General features: G+C 45.5%; 1 protein-coding gene across 4 annotated transcripts in view; it reads left to right on the top strand.

Annotated features, from left to right (window-relative positions):
- Positions 1 to 20888, top strand: part of OGDH (oxoglutarate dehydrogenase) — a 514759-nt gene that overhangs the window by 18676 nt on the left and 475195 nt on the right. The window lies entirely within an intron of this gene.

Raw genomic sequence — 20888 nt, 5'->3', positions numbered from 1 at the left:
AAACATGCACGTTTGTTCAGTGGTCATATGCTTAGTTGTTGCGGTTATCCTTGTAGTAGATCCAGTGGAGGCAAAATATATTTGTGGCTCATTTGACTCTTCCCTAACAAGTGTGTACTTGCATTAAGTATTTATGTGTTTAGTCAGTTTTGGTTACGTATCATTGTTGATGTTCTTATGAATTTGCATCCCAAGTGCTGGTGCTTGTTTCCTTTTCAGTTACATTTTGGTCTGGGTATCAAAATGTTTTATAGGGCAGTTGCACTCCCAATGAAACTGCTAGCTCTGTTGTCCAAGTATTTTCAAAGTTGTGAATTTATTTAGGGATGTTTGGGCTTAGTACTGAAAATCATTCTATGTGAACAAAAAGTACGAAAACTCAGACTGATAAAGTGCAATTTTTTTTATAAGTATCAGTCCCTTTCAAACTGTAGACATAAGCATATCTGTGCTGAATGAAGTTGGACTAAGTCTGGGTTCCAGATCTTCCCCTGGAATGTTGATGAATGTAAATCTAAACTCTACAGATTGTACTGTTGTGTATATCTGTATTTGCTGTCCTCCAGGCCGCTTTTGTTTTCCCCTTACCAACATCTTGGCAAAGCCTTTTCTCTCCCCTTGCTTTCGGTATGGTGCCTTAGCAGCCATACCCATATCTATCCTTATCTGCACTTGGTAAGTATCAATTAAGAGTACTCCCTCCACACACTCTTCATCCTCCGTTTCCCCTTGCCAGCCAGTGCCTCATACTCAATCCTATCCAAATCGGGGTGCTTTTTACTCACTTTTTACTCACTGGCTCCCTTATCATTCTGTCATTGTGCAAACCTCCTTGCATTCCCCCCCTCCCCCAAATATATTTAGCAAACGTTTCCTAGGATCCTCCAAACTGCCTGGCTGTATTAGGCTTCGCTCGAGACTGGTAATTCCCACAGAGACAAGAATGTGTTTATATATTGTGGTTGTTTGCATATCATTTTTCCATTCTTGTGATCTACCTTTGAATTCAGCAGCTGATGTGTAGAGCTGTACCATTGCACATTGATTTGTGGCACCTTTCTCGCGCCATTGCTCTCAAGGAAAAAATGTGTCTTCATTGAACCATTTGTTGCTCAAGCACTGGCTTCGGTGTTGTGTCAAACACATCATTCCATTACATTAGGGAACAGTACTGGAGCTGAAACAACTATTTTGGTGGTATTTATACCCACTGACGCTGCCTTAGACACTGTGCACATTCACTATTGATACATTTAGGGCTTGCCTACAGGCAGCTAAGACTTCTTGTAGACCATACGAAAAACTTAGTGAGTTTTGTGCCATCTCATTGCTTTTCATTGCTTGGCTTTGTCGTTCATTTGCCCGCTTCGTACTATATGGCTTTCTTTCCTCCCCTAGTGTTTGTCCTTCTCCTGGAGCATAATTTATTTACCGTCCATTTGATTGGATGACTTGTATCTTTCCACTATTCATTCACAGAATTACTTTTTTAGGTCGAGCCTGCGGGCAGGGTGCATGCTCCGTTCCTTTGTAACCACCTATTGTATCTTGTCTGTGGACAAGCACTGAGTAATTTGCTTAAGGATATAATCATACTGACTATATCAACCCCATGCATATTGAATGGTTTAATACGGACTGCAGTAAGTTAAAACAATCTCTTTCCATTGCACTTAAAACAAGGCACAAAACATCCGACTGCAAAAACAATAATATAGAAGTATGTGTCTCGTTAAATAAAAAAAATAGTCATAGTGACAGACACTTATGGAATCTCTAAGAAGCAAGAAAAACAGGTGCTTTTGGGAAGTAGTTAGATGGGGATCGGAAGACACTCGAAAAACCGAGAAAACCAGCATCTCGCCGTACTCCTGGTTGAAGTACTTCTCATCATTGTACAGATCCACCATACGTCGGCCACTCTGAAGATTGCAGTGCGGAGCGACCGTCTCTCAGATGAGGAAGACAGCTCAGAGGAGTCACAATGTCCACCTCCGAGCCAACAGGTAGTGTTCCTCTGGGAAAGAATTCACTAAAGGCAAAGTGCGAGTTGCAATCCTCAGCCAGAAGCAAAACAAGGCACCTAGGTGCACCCGTTCTAGTTTCTGCCTAGAATGCCATATGGCACCACGGGATGATACTGACCTAGAACACTGCCATAATTGTTCCGCTTTACAAGAAAGGCCTGCGGAATGAATCCGCTAGCTACCAATTAATTTCCCTGCTTGTGCATTAGGGAATATCTAATCTAAACTCTTACATCCTCGTCTACATTGTCACACTTGGATGTGTGACAATAGGATGATCAGAACTTCACAGGCCGGCTTTAAAAGAGGCAAAGGAACAATTGATCTAGCAATGCAGTTATTTAATATTTGCCTGAAATACACCTATATAAAAAAAAGTCGAGATTGTACTTACTCGTCGATTTGAACATGGCCTTTTACCCGGTCAGCTGTTAGTCATTCTGCCAGACGCGGTTATCATTGGTTGGTCTAGAAAAACTGGTATCAGCAAACTCCTGTACAATATTAATGCGTCTTCGGTCAGATATAGTTTGAGAGGAGAATTAACTACCAGCTTCAATATCAATGTTTGGGTCAGGCAGGGTTGTGTTCTGGCCCTAGCTTTGTTTACTATCTTAATTAATGATGTTGACCGGTACCCGGAGGCCGTAAATGTTAATATGCCTGTCTCCTGAGGCCAACAAAATGGCAATAGTGCTTTTTGCCGACTATGCAGTGCTCTTGGCATGCACCGAGTTGGCCATGCACAAACTCCTTAAGACATTTGAGTGGTGTTGCGACACAGAGAAGTTACAGATGAATACCTTAATACATGATCTTAAAGAGCAATACTACGCAGAGGAGTGGTTTCTAAATGTATGGAATTTCTCTGGATTGTGTTGACATTGAATACCTCGGAGTGAGGTTCGACTCCAAGCTAACATGTTCGGTCACTTATTAAAAAGTGTGGCCTTGCTGAGCCAGTATGCAGTGGAGTACTCCGTTTTGCCATGAGCCAGGCCCGCAGATTAATAGGCCTGCCTTGAGGCATATTAAAACACAAGCCATCGCAGCAGGGCTTTATGGGGCAGAACTGCGGTGCTATAGAAAGACTAAAGGTTTGGCTAAGGCAGAGAATAGGTTTTTATGTCAACTACTCCTCCTTGGCCTAGGAAGCCCAATGGATGCACTGAGGCATGATTTGGGACTTAATTCTGTTGAGCATCTTTAAGTGCTGCACGCCTTCCATTACTGGATAAGAATATGGACAAAACCCGAGTTGAGGAAGTATTTGAATGCTATTCAGGAAGTCTTGGTTCAGACCAAGCTAGCTAAACTACCCTGGTACAATCATGTGGCAACTACGTTGATAGCCATCAGCTGCTCAGAATGCTGGTTCAACCTGGAAAGTGTGATCACGAAAAACAGATAGATGGTAAAAGAGAAGTTTTAGTTTTACAACTTCAACCATTTGAAAGGGAAAATGGTAGCCCAGCTCCACACCCTTTAACCCATTCCTAAGTATGAACCATTTTTGGATATGATCTATCCAGCCATGAAAAGATCTTTGTACATCTGATTTAGGTTAGGCACTCTGCCGGTAAAACTTTATAGTAGTACTTCGAAAAAAGGAGTTAGTAGCTCACACCCCCGCGTTTGGGAGGAGTGATAGAAGATAGAATCTGTAATGCTTTTTATACTGTTCTGCTCCCTTTCCCTGAAGGCCAGAAGTGACAACCTCTGTGCGTTCTTCGTAGCTTATGGCACAAGACATTGTAAGGATGCTTTGATTTTATGCATGCTATAGACTGAACTAATCCTCAAACTGAGATGTATATCTTTCAGAGTAGCCACATCTCTAGCCACCATCAGCTGTCAGATTCAGGCTCCTTCATAAAGGCCCTGTTCCATTCGGTGCTATTCCAATGTACTGTCTAAAGTTTCGTCACGTAGTTTGTTGTTTGCACCAGGAAATTACGATTTGTGTACACTGGGAGTACTTTATCTGTAATTTTTAACACCTGCCCGACCTCCTCAACTAGAAGCACCTCCACTTCAGCAGCATTGAGCCCCTAAACAAAGTGTTTTAACTGTGCTTTTTATACTAGCCAGACAGCCCTTTGGCTCAGTAGAAGTCCATGCAACCACCATAAATATCAGCACTTAATTCGACCGCTCCAGTCATGCACCAGCACTTTACTTTTGGCTGTATTTTTAATTATGAATGGAATCTAATGACAGTGGGTCCTCTCTTCCATTTTTTTTATATGAAATTACTATGATATGTTGTGTTGACTTGATTTTGGTATGATATTGCATGGCCTGCTTTTGTCTGGCAATCTTCACCACTCCAGACTATCCCTCCAGTTTGCTCCGCTGTAATCCAATCTAACGCACCCCAAGCTATCCAAATTTACCCATTCCTCTTTACCCAACTCCACTCAACCCCTCTCTACTCCAATCTGCCCCACTGCACTCCAATCTACCCCACTCCAAATTTAAACCACCCCAATCTACCCCTTTTCTTTCTGAAATTATGTTTTCAAATGCTTAATGTTTACTTGATTTTTGTATCCTATATTGCATGGTCTGTTTTTGTGAGGCTGTCACAATGAAGTTACTTACTCCACTCCAGTGTACCCCAATCCAGTCTCCCTCAAAATACCCCACTCCAATTTGCTCTGCTGTATGCTAATCTACCCCATTCCAATCTTCCGGTTTTACCCCAATCTACTCCACTCTACCCCACTCTACCTCTCTCCACCCTAACCAAATCTACCACGTTAAATTCTACCCTAATCTACCCCGCTCCACTCTACCCCACCACACTCCACCCCACCACATTCTACCCTTCTCCATTCCATTCTGCACCACTCCACTCCACCAACTTTTTATCCATGCTGAATAGCAGCCACACTGGTGTACAACCTATTGACTTTGTTTGTTGTTTTTCACTTCGTACGCCACAAGAATGCATGCGTTTTCTTGCTTTCTCCTTAGTGTGCCATTCCCTCCTCACATAACCACTGCGCTTTAAGTGTTGCGCCCCATCGTCTCTGTAAAAGAGAGCAGTAGTTATATTTTTACTGGGGTATGACTAAAAGCCAAACTTTAAGGGTCGTTTTCAGGTTCAGTACGGGGCTTTAACCCGCCTCTCTCTTCCATTCCCTAGCTCCATAAATGGAGGCTAGCCATTGGAAGAGAGATGTGTCAATAATTGTCGGAGCAGATTCGTGGGAGTTCTGCTGTTTTTTTTAAGCTCCGCCCCTTTTTTTGGCATCATGAACATGTGGGTGTTTACTTTTTTTTTCCCCCGGATGTTTGCAGCCACCATTTTTTTTTTTTCATCGAGCTGGGGCGGGTGGGATGATTGCGGTCCTGTGGGTGGATGTGTGCCTTGGTGAGAGGAGGTGCAGTTTACCAGCCCACTGCACCCTTTCCGGCAGCAACATGTATTGTGCCTAACCCGTGCCCGGGATGGGGGCCAACTCGCTGAGGCGGGGCCTGAAGGAGGCAACTTCCGCTTCCCCCTGCTTGGGGGAAGCCATTGAGACGTTGCCGGTCTCCCATGCGATGGAGGGAGACCGGAGATTCCTCCCTGGCGCCGAAAGCAACACTGGCGTTGCGGGGCTCCCATGATGATGGGCGAGCCCCGGAGGGATGGAGGGAGACCGGAGATTCTTCACTGCCGCCGGAAGCAGCAAGGGAGTAACGGAGCTCCCATGATGATGGGGGACCCCCGGAGGAAGAATGCGCCTGGAGCCTTGCGGGCTGCATTTTCAAAGTCCCGGTCCCGAGATGGGGGACCGGGTGAAGGCCGGCGCATCGTGAGGTCTGGCGCTGCGAAGGCGGGGCTCTCCTGAGGAGTGAGAGCCCCGCAGGCGCCACCGAGAGTTGCAGAGATGCGGAGGGGCCCGAGGCACATTGCCGGTGCCTGCCCCGCCGTTTAGGCCACCGATCTTCCCCCGCCCAGCGCATGGAGCAGCCTGGTGAGTTAGGGCTGGGGCAGGGCTCTTTTCAGTATAGTGCGGCCCCGGGTGGCAGCGGGCCACCCCAACGGTGCCCAATAAAAGCTTCCGAGTCCTCGTGTGGCTCCGTGGGGGCATGTCCCATTCCTAGGTGTGGGCTTCAGTGCACTGTGAGTATGCAGGGTGTGTGGTTCTGTGCACAGTGTGTATGCAGGGTGTGGGGTTCAGTGCACGGAGAGTATGCAGGGTGTGTGGTTCTTTGCAGTGTGTAAGCACGATGGGGGTTTCAGTGCACTGTGAGTATGTGGGGTTCTTTGCCATTGTGTATGCGGGTTGTGGGGATCAGTGCACTGTGAGTATGCGGGGTGTGGGGTTGTGTGTATGCGGAGTGTGGGGTTGTGTGCACTGTGTGCATGCGGGATTGAGCTTCACATCCCTTGCTTGGAGGCCATGGAGACGTTTATTGGTGTGGATAATTTACTCTTTCACATAACTTCCCGAGCACTGTGGCTGTAGTTTGTGCGACGTTTGAATTGCTTTTGAGCATAGAGTGTTTTGACTGTATGTTGATTTGTATTTCAAAATTATCGAGGTGACTTCCTCTCTGTGTGTCTCTTTGGCAGGTCCCAGCTGTGCAACTTCCGGCATGTGTGGCTCTGTGTGTGTGGCTCTGTGTTTGTGGCTCTGTGTGTGTGTGGGTGCAACTGCAATAGCCGGTCTCGCATTTGTGAGAGATTAAGCTATTGGCATTGTAAATGACAATGCCATTTATTTATCTGTTTTCAAAACCAACACATAAATAAAAATGTTGTCATTTACAATGCCAATAACTCTAACTTTTGCAAAAGCGAGACCGTTGCTTGTTTATCTTCTGTATTTCACATATTGCATGAAAACCCAGACCTTAGCAAACAAAGCCATTTATGGCTCTGGAGAAGGGTCTGGCTGCTGCACTCACGGTCTCCGGTGTGTGCTCTAGTTGATGGGGCTGTAGCAAGATAAGACTATCTGCCTCCACTAGGGAGGACCAAGGTTGGATACCCTTGCCTCTCGTGACCATTGTCCACAGGGTCAGTTGCCCAGTGTTTTTGAATAACAAACGCTGTGCAATACGTTTGCTTTGTGAAGAGAAGAGGGTGGGGTCCTTGATAGTATGTCCTTGGCCCACAACCAGAAAAGCAAGTGCCAGAGAATCTTTAAAATGTTTTTACTTTACCTGTGGGGCATGTTTGCCAAGTGTGTAGATGACCTTTTTAGAACAAATTACACTGTTTTTATTCTGAACCTTATTTTACTTGGTCCCGTCAAAAAAGGGTCCCTAGCGTCTGGCTGTACTGAGGAGATATATATGTATATATAATAAATATATGTGTGTTCAGGCTGAGCAGTGTCGATTTTCACGTTGGCTCTTAACGGTCTTTTTCTGGCAGGGGTGGACTGTCCCGCTAATGTGTTGGCTCTTAATTTGATCCTTTAGCCTATTTCGAGGCACTGGCAATTTATTTTTCCAGTTAATGAAATGCGGGTACCCAAGACATACGTTTGCTCAAGTTCACACAGTGTGCAGGCCCCGAGGTTCTAACTTGGATTATTGCATTTCAGTGCTGTAGAGAGGCAACTTCAAACGCGTCAATCTAATAGAATAATTCTCGGGGGTTGAAAACTACACCCTTCCTGGCGTATAACGCATTGGAGTAAAAAAATGTCTCTTGGGAGGTGGGAGGACTTGGTGTTTCAGGGACCCTTTTTACTCTCAATTGAGATTTGATCAACTCACAGTTTTAAGTGTTAAGTGCAAAAGGTAATTATATCACAAAGTACTTGTCCCGGATTGGGCGCATTTGCATGCCTTTCTGTTCAGAAAAATATTTGCTGATGCAACACAATTATGAGCAGTCTCGAGTAGCGACATTTTTTATGGTAATGATTTCAAACTGGCAGAGCCGCCTGTCGGGGTTTATATCTCCTGTAGGACTCGCTGCTGAAGAGGGGTATATGCTTCCTTTCATCGGACTTCAGATTCCATAGGCAAGAAGGTGAATGCGATTTCTCGGATTCTGCATCGTGAAGTAAACATGCATTTATTTCGTGCTAGAAAAGAATGCTCGCAGTGATGTTATGTTTAGATGTTACAGCACGAATACTGTGTGGAGATTTTTAGCTCTGTCCTATCAGTTATAACTAGAGTTGGGCGAGCCACTGAGCGCTTGAGCCTAAAGCCTGGGTCTGGCTCAGCTCGAGGTCCTGTTGAAACCTCATGCCTACAACAAGCCGAGCTTTGATGTTGCTTCTCTCACCATCCCTTGATCCACGATGTGTCTTTACGGCCAGAGCTGCCGTCTGTGGAACTAGGAAACCAGGTTCGAGTCTTAGCATATGCCCCATATTCTGTGATTCTGGGCAAGTCGCTGAAATCTCCCTGTGACAATAAAAACATTAACGTGACCTTATGTAATGTTTCTGTACCTTGTGCTCATGTAAAAAAACCACAAAACCTTAAACGTCTATTTCGACTGTAAAAACTGCAGAAAAATTGACAGAGGTCAAAACAAAACCTTAACATAACTAAAGACAAATGTATACAATTTAGTGGCTGGTTTGAATGAAGTGAAACCAGAAAACCTGGACAAACAGCAGCTTCCCCGCTAAAATTGTGGGCATATATTGAATTCCGCAAAAACTTCTTTTTTCATTATCGCCAATGTAACCACTTTTAAATATGGGGTACAGAAAACCAGTTGTACAAAAAACTGTTTGATTTTGATATATTGTTGCTCCATAATAATCTGGGCCACGTACAGGGTTTACATAAGAACTTTCTCGCCTCTTAGTTCATAAATGGTTCAGGTTTAGAATCTATCACTTTTAAGAACTACTTCTCAGTGCAGTTCTGTAATATGACGAATTACTGTCAAAACTTCCACACATTGAAGAAATACTTATGAATTTTGGAGAGACTTTTAATATTTTACGTGGTCTGTTGTATAATCTACCAGGCAAACATTTTGAGGGCTCTCTTCCTGTTTGGGTTCGAAGATCCGAGACAGACCCTGGGCTCTGCACTCCAACCTTTGTAACCAAAGTTAAATGTAGATTAATAGTTTAGTTGTTTGTTAATCAAATTCCAAGAGTCTCAATTTCCAAAATGTAGGTTTATCTCTTTGGTGGATTACTGCATTTGGACAATCTGAGTGAATGCCTCCAGTTAAAATTAAGAAACTTGTCCTTTCGTACATATCGGCGATGCCTTTCGGGCCACAGACATTCATTGCTTATTCCACCTCTTCGACCAGAAAGCTGCCTCCTCCATGCACCAAAATAAAGTCGAGATTTTTTCAACTGGATCCCTGTCTGGAGAGTCACCTTCTGAATGCAGCGTTTTAGTGAAAAGCACGCTGCTTGCGGCCCAGAGTTATAATTGGGGAAACGTGGAACTCCAAGACCCAGAAAGATGGAAGTGCTGCCTAAATGTCACAACTGGTTGGATATTACACTGGTGACGTTTGGCGTATTAGGATCTGTGAAAGGACAAGTTGCAAAACAAAATCTTGCACCCTGACTTGCTTCGAGGCACAGGAAAGGTTTGTGTGGTGTTATATTCTGTGTTTGATTGGTTTTGGAACTTCGCATCGGGCGCACTTATTGTGTGCTAGATGAATAGCAATAGATAGAATAGCAGTAAAATGTTGGCATTTTTTGGCAGCATAATAAAAGATTTACACAGCAAACGGTTTAACAGCAATTGGGAACCTTTAGCGACAGTGCTACTCCTAGTTCCCCTCTTGTGGTTATGGCAATTCTATTAAGGCTGAAGTAGCAGCTGGCCTTGTCTGTCTTCACAGTGTATTTTTAACCTGCTGTGTTCAGGCCTCAAAGGTTGTGGTTTGAATTTGTTGATCAGCGTTCTCTCCGCTACAGCACAGCACCAAGATTGAGGAGCTTCTTATTCAAAAGGTCACGTAGTTAGGTACTTCTTTTAAATTAACCAACTCAAAATATTATTTTGAAACCAAAAAGTCAGAAAGCCCATCAGTGTTATAACATCTGAATCCAACACCGACTCTGATAAACAGCAGGGGTGTTGACACTAATACAGAGATGGGTGAGTTATGTTAAGCTTGTTTTGTATTCAGCCATTCCAACTGCACCATTGAGAACACAAGGGGATAATGTTTGGGGACGAAGTTTTAGGATGATGCTGCAGAAGATCCTGCAACGAGGTTTAGTTACAGCGTGCCATCAAGATGTCGTGTGTTGATGGCCACTTAGCACATTTTCTGTGGAATTCGTGGCATTGGCATGAAAAACACAATTCCTCATAGTGGGGAGGCTGAAACATCTGAAATGGAGAGCAGGGAGACAAGGACCTTGGGCGTAAGTAAAGTTGAAAGATTAACTGGGACGAAATGCTCCAAGCATTGGGCGGCCCAGTGATACTAAAGGTTAAAAACGTGTTTGTGGCTTATTATGGAAGGTCCCTAGAACGGAATGTTGTTCAGGAGCACTTCTGGGGCACAATTGTTCGCATTGAGAAACTCGGCAGCAGGAAGCGAATGAAAACGCATACTGTAATTTGATGAACCATGCCAAATGGATAATAGATTTTTGATTCAGTTATGTGTGGGGAAGGTTGTAATCATGACTTCCCCAAATTATAAGATCCCTGGCAAATCCCGGTCTCTTGATCACTTTCTGCAGTTTCGAAGTGTTAAACTGGACTAATGCCTACTGCCAAACACTGTGGAATTCGTGAGTGTTATCTGCTTGTGGCATTTTAAAGGTTCTCTAGAGCTTCCTTTATTTGTAAGTTTATGCAGTAGGCAAATATTTCCATCATTAATCTGGGCTGGACTGTTCCCATGAGGCACAGGGTCAGACTGATTTGCATATGGAAATGTCTGAACTGGGGTGGCTGAGTGAGCTAAAGAATGGTGATGGATTAAACCCAGATCAGTTGACAGGGGGTGAGTGTTTGATTTGCTCAAACGCTCCGTCCATCATACCCTTTTGTACCGCTTTGTTCGCCCTAAGTTGGCAGGGTATGCTCAGACGTGAGTCCCTTGCTCACTTGGCCACTGGATTCAAGATAGCCTGGCTGATGAGGATTATGAATCCGAAACCGGTCCCAGGATGCTTGTTTGCGGTCCAGGGAAGACATGGCTTGGCAGTTCGGCGTTGACTCTTCCCATGAGGTACAGGGTCAGATTGATTTGCATATGGCCATGTCTGAACTGGGGTGGCTGAGTGAGCTAAAGAATGGTGATGGATTAAACCATGATCAGTTGACTGGGGGTGAGTGTTTGATTTGCTCAAACGCTCCGTCCATCATTCCCTTTTGTATCGCTATATTCTGTAGAGAGACCGACATGGAGACACACACTACACCTTCCATACCCCACTCTTACCAGCAACCTACCACGCCATTTTTCTTCTAATCCTGCTTTCCTCTCCAGTGTATTCGGTGCCTAAGCTTGGCTCCCCAGTATGATCTACTGCTCTGCTAGGCCGTGTGGCCACAGTTCTTTTCGTGATAGCACTTCTATCAACACAGGGATCTTCTGGACTCATCTGTTCTACTTCATTCTGCAATTGTATTTCTTCAAAATGCATTGCCCTTTCAAAAGCTAAATGAGGTGGCGATGTGGCCACTGATGGGACAAACCAATGCGTTCCTAATCCTATTTTATTAGTCTTGGGGGGGATTCAGAATATTTCAGGTCTATCTTTTGTCATATGAATGTGAGTTAAAGTCAAATGGATTTATATAGCGCGCTACATACCCAGAGGGTCTCAAGGCGCTTGAGGAAGGGTGGGGAATTACTTGTCAAATATCCAAGCTTTAAGTTGCTTTCTGAATGCTAAATGGTTCTGAGTGAGACGAAGGTGAGTGGGGAGTGAGTTCCAGGTTTTAGCAGCCAGGTAGGAGAATGATCTACCTCCCATGGTGGTTTTATTGATGCGAGGTACGGTAGCAAGGGCTTGGTTGGAGGATCGTAGATGGCGGGGGGGGGGTGTAGAAGGAAAGTCGTGTGTTGAGGCAATCGGGTCCGAGTTCGTAAAGTGCTTTGTGTGCGTGGGTTAGGAGGCGGAAAGTAATCCTCTTATTGACGGGGAGCCAGTGGAGTTTTTTCAGGTGACTGGAGATGTGGTCTTTACGCGGGATGTCTAGTATGAGTCTGGCTGATGCGTTCTGGATGCGTTGGAGTTTTTTCTGGAGTTTTGCGGTGGTACCGGCGTATAGGGTGTTTCCCTAGTTCAGGCGGCTTGTAACCAGTGCATGGGTGACCGTTTTTCTGGTTTCGGTGGGGATCCAGCGAAATGTTTTTTTGAGCATGCGAAGAATGTTGAAGCAAGATGATGACCTGTCTGGACATCGAGAGTGAGGAGTCTAAGATGACGCCCAGGTTCCGTGCGTGATCCGTCGGGATGGGCGCTTTTCCAAGAGCCTCTGGCCACCAGGAGTCATCCCAGGCGGAGGGGGAGGTTCCTAAGATAAGGACTTCTGTTTTATCTGAGTTAAGTTTTAGACGGCTATGCTTCATCCATTCGGCTACTTCTTTCATTCCTTCATGTAGGTTGGTTTTGGCGGTATTAGGGTCTTTGATGAGTGAGAGGATCAGTTGGGTGTCATCAGCGTAGGAAATGATGTTGAGGTTGTGTTGGCGTGCGATGGCTGCGAGGGGGCTCATGTATACGTTGAAGAGGGTGGGGCTGAGTGAGGATCCTTGTGGTACGCCGCAGATGACTTCAGTGGCCTCTGACTTGAATGGTGGGAGGCAGACTCTCTGGGTTCTTCCGGTGAGGAACGAGGTGATACATTCCAGTGCTTTTCCTTGGATTCCGATGTTTCTGAGGCGCTGTAGAAGGGTGTTATGGCAGACTGTGTTGAAGGCTGCGGAGAGGTCGAGGAGGATGAGGGCGACTGTGTCTCCATTGTCCAGTAGAGTTCGAATGTCGTCTGTTGCGGCGATGAGGGCGGTCTCCGTGCTGTGTTTGGCTCGGAAGCCGGACTGTGAGGGGTCGAGGGATTTGTTGGTTTCGAGGAAGGCGGCGAGCTGGTTGTTGACGGCTTTCTCGATGACTTTGGCCGGGAATGGTAGGAGCGAGATGGGTCGGTAGTTTTTGAGTTCGGTGGGGCGCGCTGTGGGTTTTTTCAGAAGGGCGCTGAGTTCGACGTGTTTCCAGCTTTCTGGGAAGGTGGCGGAGTTGAGGGAGCAGTTGAAGATGTGGTGAGGGCATGGGTCTGTGGGGGATCCTGAGTGGATGGAGTTCATCAGGCGGATGGTGTCCTCAGTGGAGATAGGGTTCCAGTCATTAAGGATGTTCAAGGGGGGTGAAGGTACGGCGGAGGGTTGGGTGGGTTGGTCTCCGGGTCGGTTGTCGAAGCTGTTGTGGATTTCTGCGATTTTGTTGTGGAAGAAGGAAGCTAGGGAGTCGCAGAGGGCTTGAGAGGGGGTGATGTCGTTGGAGTTGGCTGAGGGGTTGTTAAATTCTTTGACGATGTTGAATAATTTCTTGCTGTTGTGGGCGTTGTTATCTAGTCGGTCTTTGAATGCGGCTTTCTTGGTAGTCCGGATCAGTTGGTGGTGTATGCGGGTGGCGTTTTTGAAGGCGTCCCTGGTGCTGGTGTTTGGGTCTTTTTTCCAGGCCTTCTCGAGGGAGCGACAGAGTTTCTTCGATTTCTTAAGATCATCGTTGAACCAGGAGGTGTTTTTGCTGCCTAGTTTTGTTTGACGTTTTTTCAACGGTGCTAGGATGTCGGCGCTGTTGGATAGCCATTGGGTGAGGTTAATGGCTGCTTGGTCGGGGTTTGAGGAGTGGACAAGGGGGTTTTGAAGCAGCGATGAGGAGATCTGGTCGATGGTGATTTTGTTCCAGTTTCTTCGTAGAGTAGGTTGAGGGAGGTTGTGGTCTTATTGTAGGTAAAGTGAACGCAGCTGTGGTCCGTCCAATGTAGAGTTGTGGTGTGACTGAAGGAGATATGTTTGCTGGAGGAGAAGATAGGGTCGAGTGTGTGACCTGCGATGTGGGTGGGGGTATTAACAAGTTGTTTGAGTCCGAGGTTGGCGAGATTGTCCAAAAGGGTGGTGGCGTTGCTGTCATTGCTATTTTCCAGGTGAAAGTTGAGGTCTCCCAGTAGAATGTATTCCTCGGAGGGGAGGGCGTGTGGGGTGATAAAGTCGGTGATGTCGTCACTGAATTGTGCGTGGGATCCTGGAGGTCGGTAGAGGAGGGTGCCTCTGAGTGTGGTCTTGGGGTCGGTGTGGATCTGGAAGTTAAGGTGTTCGGCGCTGGCAAGGTTGACGTCTGAGCTGGTAGAGATGCGGATGGAGTTCCTATGGACGATGGCGATGCCTCCTCCAGTTTGGTCGGTGCGGTCCTTACGGATGATCTTGTATCCTTCCGGGATGGCAATGGTGATGTCTGGGGCTGATGAGGCGTTCATCCATGTTTCTGTTAGGAAGGCGACGTCGGGAGAGATGGTGTCTAGTAGGTTCCAGAGGTCGATGGCGTGTCTGTGGACTGAGCGGAAGTTGAGCAGGATGCATTTTAGGTGGTTGGGGTCAGATCTCTGTTTGGTGTTAGTGGATGAGGAGTTGTTCTTGGTGCCGTCGAACTTGCAGGAGAAGGGCCCATGGGTGAGTCCAGGAGCGGCTTGGGCGCAGTTGGGGTGGCGGCCGGGGTTAAGGGCTATGAGGGTGGAGGCTTCGTATGTGATGCGGGAGGGCTGGGCATTGCGTGGACCAGCGGTTCGGGCGCTAGGCGCGGTCGAGCGCAGACGGGCTTACCTTTGGCGCGACCGCTGCACGGATGTGCATCTGTCATATTTAAAGCGTGTTCTTTAACAGCAGACTTGTACCTCATTCTGCCACCTCACTCCCACCATTATGCAATACTTCAGACTGCACTGTGTGTGTCCCTCTTATTCCTGCAGAGTTTATTTAGATTTAACAAACTGTAATTCCAGTTGGACTGTTTTGCCCATATTATGCTGACTGTTCATTTGTAACTTTATTTTGTTTTTCTGCTGTGAGCAGTATTTGTTCTTTGATTATTTTGTTAGTTTGAACAAACTGTCCTTTTTCTGCATCTGCGAATTCCTTCCATAATTAAGCTGCCAGTACTGAATAAGCGTCTACTGTTCCCTTCTGCCGACCTGTGCTTTAGAGTCACATTGTTAGAATGAAAACTCCGAACTAATAAACATAGTGTTAACGACCATTAACCTGGCTTCAGATTCGCCACTGCATCTAGTATTTGCTTGATTTGAGCATGTGGCACTAAAGTTCAGATCCTGCTGTGCCCACTTCAAGCTCAAGGGAAGCGGGCGGGCGTCCAATTCGTATTCACAAACATTTACAGTGCGCTGTAGACTTCTTAGGCGAGGTATTGAGTTTGGGAGTCTGATTTTCAGTTTTACATGATGCTCGTCTGTGCAAGATGGTTTCTTGTGGGAACCGACTGGTCTCCATTCTAGAGATCCTGATGTAATGCTACTAGAATGCCAAAAGTAATGGAAATAAATTGGTCTCCAACAGGAACTGTAGATTAGGGGTTTTGTGGCAGCATATAAAGTGCACTTCCCTCTTGATGCTGTGCGACGTACTCTTTCAGAGCTGTATGATATATGCTGTTAACCTAGCACAGAAACTCTGTATTGCCTCCTTATCGGGTTTGAGTCTGTAGAATATGATGTATGTATGTTGTGTTCAGGTGGCACATTCTTTTTACCCCCCTCTTTCCCCCCCCCAAAAAAATTGTTTCTGATTAAATAATTTGAAAATCCTGAGCCGCTCACCCAACAGCAGCAATTTCATCTGCTTTTTAAGTAATGGCTACAGCCAACTTGAGAGAAAATCAACTTTAGCCTCGTATCCTAAATTTATCAGAAAGTTCAATAAGAACCGAGAGGAGGAGTGCGAACTTTGGGTCAGCTCCCTTCAGCCATTGGTTTCATGTGTTATGGGCTGCCATTGCTTGGATGAGCGGCCCACCAAGGTCATGTTTTTTTGAGGAAGGTCACATTGTCCTATTATTGCTCCCATTAGGTTTTGTTTTGGGGGTTTAGGTGGACCTTTTGTTAGTTAGACTGTTAATGCAACATGACGTATTGCTTGTAATTAAAAGCCATTGTGTGTTGTTTGATCTATTAACTTTGCTGACACCGTGCCATTACAGTTGCTGATTTATGTGTTTGTGCTGTTTGGATGCACGAGCACTGTTGTTCATTTGCTAACTACTTTATTGTACTTTGCTGTCATGACTGTGTTAGATTTACTGTTTTTTTTGTGTTTGTTATTTGCAAACAATGTAAGAGCACGCACTCTCCGAGCCTTTCTCAAGGACAAAACACGAGTACTGGCTCATTGTCCAAAGCATTTTCTGTGCATTAATTTGCTAAGTAGGTCATGTTAGCAGTTTTACCTCGTCCTCTGGCTTATTTGTATACACTCTTATTTTTTTGGAAGGGCTTAAGTCTGCTAATAGTCAGTTCTGCCAAAGGCCCGCTTCCAGCTTTCATATAGCAGTAGCTCAAGATGTATGGGATTTTCTTTCTAGGATTTCTGGTGGCAGCACACACGTCGCCCCACTGTGACTAGACATGCCCATTAATAAAAAGCCAGACCTCTAGGCTTTACCAGTGCCCGTTTTCTTTTTATTTTCAACTTCCATAAGGCTGCTACTTTAGAGTAAATTGCTAGTTTTCATGGCCATTCCTACCACATCGACCCCTCCCGCGTGGGCAGAGCAGTTTGTCCCCTTGGACCGGTAATGCCTGGCTGGGGAAGAACTAGAAACGGGACACCCCAAGATGTCTTGAAGTTAGAGGTTACGCCTTTCTTTGCCAGCAGTTGCCGTCGTATGCAGTAGCTTATCCTGACTTTCGACTTTACCGAGGTTTGTTTACTGGATTGAAACCGACTTTGTCCCTGAAACCTGTGTGGGTGGTGCGGCTGAAACCAGCTGCTTGGGCGTGTTTGAAGTCTGGTGCGTGGCATGCAGTTCTCGGGAGCGTCGCTGATATGACTACTGTGGTTGTGGAAAGTTGCTACTGCGCCCAGCAGACAGACGTTCGTCCAGTAATATTGCTCAGTTTGCCGATGGCGTGCATTCGTGATCTTTCCTGAGTTGTTTTTTGGTGCGGATTACCAACAATTGTACGTGAGGTCTTGTGTCTGGTGGATATTATAAACTCAGACACTGATTTAATTGATACCTACGGCAATTCCATTTTATTGAGACGTTTCAGACACACGGGGAGGCGGGGGGGGGGGGGGGGGGGGTGGCGTTTTGGAGTGATATGTAGTAGTGAATGTTAGCTTGAGCTGCACACGGATGTACTGCGCAGAGTTAAAAAAAAAACCCAAAAAAAAACACTGCAACCTTTTGTAAAGGAATTTTTAATCTTTTGAGCGCTGATCTCTGGATTTTTTTTAGACGTTGGCGTATGGGTTAAAATTCAGGCCAGCTGTCTTGCTGTGCTTAACCACTTAACAAGGGCGGTGATAAGCAGCATGTTCTTCTGTTCCTGGAATTCGATTGCACCGGTCTGACAACACGAGCAAGGTAAATTCCAGCACTGACTCCATGACGTCAAGCCTTGCTGGACTGCTTGTCTGTGGTGGATTGTTATCTCGCAAGGTCGTTGCAGAATGCACCCCATGCAGCATGAACGCCCTTTCCTAAAGCAGCACCATATTAACATAATCATGTGTTTCTGGCACCTACACTCGCGTGTCTCCTGTAGCAAACCTGCTACCTCGTGCTCACAATCCCACCACGTATTTGGAGATTTTTATTAGAACATTAACTTCGAACCTGATGAGATTGCTGCTCTGGAAATATTAAAAATGCGGCTTTACGTTGTTCTCATATCGGGATTGCAGGATTAGAGCTGTTCGTGCAAGGTGCTGGCAGTGGTTCTGCTTCTAGCCTTGAAGTAGTTTACTGAGTGTGTGTGTATATAGTCTTCGACTTTGTTTGCTTAGTTGGCAGATCTGATGAACAGGACACGATCAAGTCACTGAGCTTGATTTTGTCCTTGAATGTACAGGTTTGGATTGAATCTCGGACTGGGAAATGGCTTATATGGATAGGCCAATATTAACTTAAATTAAGTGAATGTAGTTAATGGCGATCGGTTTAAGTTTGGATTGCTGCTTGTATATTGGGAAATTGACTAAACCTGATGTATATGAGTACTGGGTGAATGTCATTCAGTTTACGACGAGTCCAGAGGCAGAGTAAAGGATTTGCAATAGGCATTCCAAAGTCATAAGACTAGATGAGTTGTTTGCACAAATATGAAAGTATGTGGTCTTAAGGGAAACTTTAAACACTCTGATATCCTGGTGAGTGATCACAAGATAAAGCAAACTAACCACCTGATGTGAGCGGTTATCAGTGCTGTATAAAAAAATATTGGTGTATGGTGAGATCTAGGCAGAGTTCAGCGATCTTCGGTTTATACACACACAGGACTAGGGCACCCGTCATGGGCATAAATTGAAGCTTGTTAAAATTTAACGTGCAGTTGCTGTTTTTAAGGAGCATAAGGGAGCGTGGTGCATGATGAAGACTGGTTTAGGACGGCTGGGTAGGCTTGATTTTATTTTATGTTTCTTGGAGGCAGTTTAAAGTTTTAAAGAGAAGCGTATGATTTTAATCCACTGTTTTACTCTACTAAATCAAGTTTTCTGTATGTATTTTTTGAAGCTTGGAACACAGCAAGAGTCGTTTGAAGGTCAGTGAAGTATTTGATGATGGCAGGTCATAGATATGCATGCTGAAGGAATGTTTTGGGTAATGGGGACTAACACGCTGAATTAGTTTGATTCCAAAGCATTGTAATAGTGTCTGCAATCGAGGCCTGTAGAATATTCTTGGTTGTTGACTTGATGCTCGTCTGCAGTGTTGTCTAAAATTCCCATACTTCATATCTAATCCCTCACACACTTCCGTTTGATCAGATTATTGTCCATTAGCCCTAGTTTTACTGATTGGTAAAGAGTAAAAGAGAAAAGTATTGCACTCCTAAGTCCTTGGTATCAGGATGTTTGGCTTTTTGGAAAAAAAGAAACCCCACACAAATAGCGTGTGATACAAGCTAGTATGAGTTGAACTGGTTTACTTTCTTCACAATGAGATTGGTCTCGTATGGCATGAATGCTGAGCTCCGAATGTCAGCTTGTGATGTCCTACTCAGCTGGTTCATTAACCTAATGTGCCTCTATCAGCATTGGACCCAGAGTAATTTTTGAAGAATAAGCTAGTTGGTTTAAACTCAGTGCCTTTTGGATCATGCATCTGTGGATTGGCATATTTTGTGCTCCATGATCTTTCTGTTGTGAAGTGGTCCTTTGTGCTGCTTCCATATTAGAATTGAGGCTGGAGGTCATTATGATTTTTTAAGTGTCCTCTTTCAGGCCTGGTCACCTTTTGAAATAACAAATATTCCTCTCGTTTTTGGTGAGGACCCTGACTAAAGTGGAATGTACTAAGTGTTTGAAGGTGAGGCTACCTCTGTATACAGAGAGAAGTAGTTTTGCCTGTTCCAGAAGTGGGTGCCTTATCACTTTAAGATACAAAGACTATTTCCCGCGGGTTTGAATGCTTTCCTTCTTAACTGGAAGTCCTTTTTCTTTTGATTTGTATAGCACCCCAAAGGTTCTCTCCCCGGAGCACATTCCATTTGAACATGCTGCTGGAGGTATTGCATGGAGATCAAGTAGTAGGATTCTGAGTTAATGGTAGAATAACATTAGCAGTGATAAGTTATTCAAACTATAGTTGTAGCTGAGTTTTAGTCCAAAAGCTGGTGCTTCTTCAGGAACATTAGTGGATTGTCTAGGTGAACAGGTGATAAACGGTATAAGAAACCAAGTTCTCTATCAAGTGGGCTTAAACGGGAGTTGTTTTACCCACAAAAAACGTATAGGTTTGCCTATGAATGAGTAAGTGCCGTACAAGTTGCCGTACGATGTTCAAGGGGAATGCCTGAGTAGATTGACGGATCTTGGGCATCTGGTAGAATGATGTCAAAATGTTATGGTAAGAGGGTACTGGGCTCAAGGTTTTCTTTATTTAGTGTCTTGTGCACTTGAATACATTCTTTGAATTCGACTCCCTGAGTTTGTAGGGATTCTGAGGAATGTAATCTTTGATTCACCCTTTTTAGGTCGAAGGCCTAAAGGCTGCGCTTGCGCAGTCTGTGGCCGGAGATTTAATGACTCTTAGTAGCGCTGTAGGTCCCGCCTCCCTGCCCCGTCTCTCCTCCATTGGCTGGCTTCCTAAACAGAGGCCAGCCATTGGAGGAGAGATCCGTCACTCTGATGTAGCCCCGTCCTTTTCGGATTTGGGGGCGTAAGTTTTGCTGTTCTTTAGACAGTGACGTCGTCCGTCACTCAGCACAGCAAAACACGCCCCCAAATCCGAAAAATGCCGTAAGCTTTGTGGCCGCCATTGTTGCCTAGCCGGCGCCGAGTACGGTGATGCTGCCGCTTTCCACCCACTCTAGAGCCGCTTCCTCTGCTCTGACGCGGACACGGGCAGTCAGGTAAGCTTTTTCTTTTTTTTTCAAATGTATTTTTTAACCCCCACGCCAGTCCCGTCCCTCCCCCGCGCCAGTCCCGTCCCTCCCCCGCGCCAGTCCCGTCCCTCCCCCCGCGCCAGTCCCGTCCCCCCTGCAGTTGTAAGGAGAGAGGATCCACAAAGTGCGCCAAACATCATCAGCTCGGTATAATAAATGCGCGCTTACTTTGAAAAGGCTCTGGAGCAAAGACAGAAAATGTCACTGTCTTCACCGGGCTCGTCTATATGCAGCACGATTTCTGCCACCATGCTCCACCTTTCGCACAACATGCTGGTTCCCGCGGAGAACAGCAACCAGATGCCTTATCACAGGCGTGTAATT

The sequence above is a fragment of the Lissotriton vulgaris genome, chromosome 11 (assembly GCF_964263255.1).
Source record: "Lissotriton vulgaris chromosome 11, aLisVul1.2, whole genome shotgun sequence".
In the NCBI taxonomy this organism is placed as follows: Eukaryota; Metazoa; Chordata; class Amphibia; order Caudata; family Salamandridae; genus Lissotriton; species Lissotriton vulgaris.
The sequence above is the reverse complement of the archived record's forward strand: the minus strand, read 5'-3'. Positions and strand labels throughout refer to the sequence as shown.